The sequence below is a fragment of the Myotis lucifugus genome, unplaced genomic scaffold (genome assembly GCF_000147115.1).
Source record: "Myotis lucifugus unplaced genomic scaffold, Myoluc2.0 scaffold_29, whole genome shotgun sequence".
NCBI lineage: Eukaryota > Metazoa > Chordata > Mammalia > Chiroptera > Vespertilionidae > Myotis > Myotis lucifugus.
Genome location: NW_005871077.1, coordinates 1912027 through 1915440, shown reverse-complemented (window position 1 = coordinate 1915440; position 3414 = coordinate 1912027).

The window sequence follows — 3414 nt, the reverse complement described above, 5'->3', positions numbered from 1 at the left end:
TCCGACCCACCCCCCATAGAGGACCCGGCGAAAGGACGGACCAGTTTACCGTCCGTCGTACCGCCCCCCGACGGCCGCCCCCCCCGCGGGGCCGGTCACCTCCAGGCTCTGGCTCTTTGGGTGGGAGGGCTGCACCCAGACACAGAACCCAGCATGGGCCTCTGTCCCTGCCTGGGTGGGTCGTGCTGAAGGCACAGGTGGGCTGGCCACCCTTTCCTGTCTTTTCCTGACACTTGGGTTTAGGCTTCTTCAACCCTGTAAGAATGTACACATACACACACACAGTTATACACAAAACACAAAAATTCTCATGTACAGTCACACACAAATGCACACACTCATATACAGTCACACACAAACTCACACATACAAAGACATGAAGTAGACACACGAACACCTCTGTATACAGCACACACAGAAACACATTGAAGGCATGAAGAGCAAAAAACAGTGATGGTGACAACAGCTTAGTGCTGTGGTTTACTTCTTAAAAAAAAAAAAAAAAAGGAAATCTTAGCTGAAGGCTGGAAGAGACCTTGGAGGTCAGCTGTGACAGATGAGGAAACCGAAGCCAGGAGTAGGATTTACCTAAAGCCAAGAGTAGGAGCAGGTCAGTGAGGCACTCTGACCAGAATGAGCATTTACAGTCTCCCAACCACTCCAAGTTTCTCTTGCAGCAGAAATTAGATTGGTGCCAGGTCTGTTAAGAGGCAAAAGTCCTTGCACTTTGGAGAGCAGAAAAAAAGACATAATATGTGCAACTTTGCTGACAAGTTGGGGGTAAGGACAGGATGTTGGCTAAGTCAAGTCCATGGCGGCAAAAATGGATAGCAAAGCAGACTGGAGTCCCTACAGAGCAAACTTTTAGAAAAACATTTAACCACACCATGGATTTAGGGCTGTGCTTGCTGCCATAACACCAATAAAGAAATAATACCTGAAGTTGTTTTCACTGTCACCCTGTCTTAACCCCTCATATGTGTTATTTTCTTTTAATCTTCACACAGTTCTCTGAGGTGGGCAGAAACTGGGACTCAGGGAAGCACATAATTACCATGTTGCAGAATCTGGCCCAAGACCCTTGTTCTGAACCCTAACTATGAAGAGTGTACAGTCTAAGAGGGCAAACAAACCAAACACACTAGAGCTGGGGAGAAAAAAAACTATAATCAGGTGCCATGCTGTGAATTAGCTATAGTGTAGCTGAGGACCCCGGGCGGGAAGGTGGTAGTGGACAGCATGCTCCCAATTTGAGGGCTTCTTCCAGATGTGTTGCTTTACTTGTGGTAGCCTCAGATTCCTATGGAATAAAATGGGGATAATGATGATGCTAACTTCCTAGGAAAGCCATGAGAATTAAATGAAATAATGTCTTTCAAGCCCTCAGCACAGTAGGGCAATTGTAGGAATGAAGGAAATGTTAGCTGCTGCCACTAATACTTGTGCTAATAGTGAGTGCTCTGTCGGCTGGAGCCACCAGGGAAGGCTTGATGGGAAGCACCTTAAAGGGTTGTGGTTAGGCAGAGACAAAGGGTATCATCTCCAGGCTGGAGGATTACAATGAGGAAAAAAAAGGGGGGGGGCGGGATTCCACAGCTTTTCCGGGAAATCGCAGTTATTAACAATGGTGACATTACTTCTTTTCATAAAACATCTTTTGGGGATAAATTGTTTCAATGACATACAATTCCCGTTTGTCCTCAGTGAAATAGCTTTTTGTGGAGCACCTATATGTTCCCAGCATAATGCAGACACATATGGAGCCAAATGTTTCCGCAAGATCATTAATCAGCCAGCAAATTGCGATTAGGATGCGTGTTTTCCCCATAGAACAATGTTATATTGTTGGCTTTCTGGGTCACCTCACAGAAGTTTTATAATGTAACTGAAATGCTATGTAGTTGCAGTAGAAAACAACATTGAAGCAATGCTAGGAACAAGTGAAAGCACCCAAAATAAAGCTTAAGAAGAAACTGTGTTTTAGCAGAATGGCTGGTAAGGAAGCTTAAGAGATTGAAATACCAGATTCTGAAAAAGACAACTTCACAATTTTAAAGATTTATGTGGTTTCCTGACACTGGCTCTTTATCATGAAGCCCTCATTTCAAAATGTTTAGTTTCTTTCTTTCTTCAGTTCTGATATATCACTAGCCCTGCTCTAAGGCTCTCCAGCCATGATGAAGGCCATTTCAAGCGAACAGCAGAATGGGAAAAAATGAGGATAGAAGGAGGTGGTGGTGCTGGGCAACAAGTAGAAAGGTGGGAGATTTTCTGAAGATTTGGGAGTAGAATTATGAAGAGGAAGGGGGACAAGGTTGAAAAGATACATGAGTAAGCGTGGGTGACTGCATTATAATGGAAGAAGACAGAGGTGAAGGGGAGTGTGGTGCTTCCCCAAAGGAAGATAAAAGTTGGTGAGGAAAACCATGGGGCCATTTTCCGCACAAATCACTAGTACATAGACATGAGATGGTGGACCTGAGACGTGAGAAACCAGCCGTGTGTGTGTGTGTGTGTGTGTGTGTGTGTGTGTGTGTGTATAAAATCTTACGTCTTTTATGTGTACACACACATACAAATATACATATGTATATTCTTATTATGTGCTGTTGTTGGTTTGTTAATCCTCATCTGAGGATATTTTTCCCATTGCTTTTTTTAGAGAGCATGGATGAAAAGGAGGGAGGGGGAAAGAGAGAGAGAGAGAGAGAGAGAGAGAGAGAGAGAGAGAGAGAGAGAGAGAGAGAGAAACATCGATGTAAAAGAGAAACATCAATTGGTTGCCTCCTGAAGGCACCTGGATATAGGGGGATCGAACCTGCAACCCAGGTACATGCCCTTGACCAGGAATCGAACCCTGTACCCTTTGTTGCAAGGGCCGACACTCCAACCACTGAGTCACACTGACCAGGGCTCTTATTATGTTTTCAGATAAAAGGACATTTCTTCCTAAGTCAGATCTTTGTAACTCAGAAAGCACATGGGTAAGTTTTATCTTGACCATTGGAAGATCACATTCCTTCTAATCACCACCCACTCCTGCTTCCATGCAACTGCAGGCCCTTTCTCCCACCTACTTGACTGTGGGAGATTTAAACACAGGAAAACATATTGAGTGTCTATGTGGTTTAAAATTAAAATGTGATTTAAAACAACTTTTTGTGTGATGCTGCTAGAAATCCAGTGTTGCCTGGGAACATGTGCTAGTATCCAGCCCGGCTGGAGAGCCCAAATGTCGCCTCCTTTCTCGGAGTCCTGGAGAAGGGATTTCACAGACTCAGGAAGGAACTTGGACTATTGAGTCATAGTGCAGATGTGCAATGACCAGAGAAAGAATGCTTAATGGCCTTCTTTTTAAAAAAAGACAAAACCCTTGTTTCTTTAACTTGCTGTCTTTTCAAGGACCTGAGAATG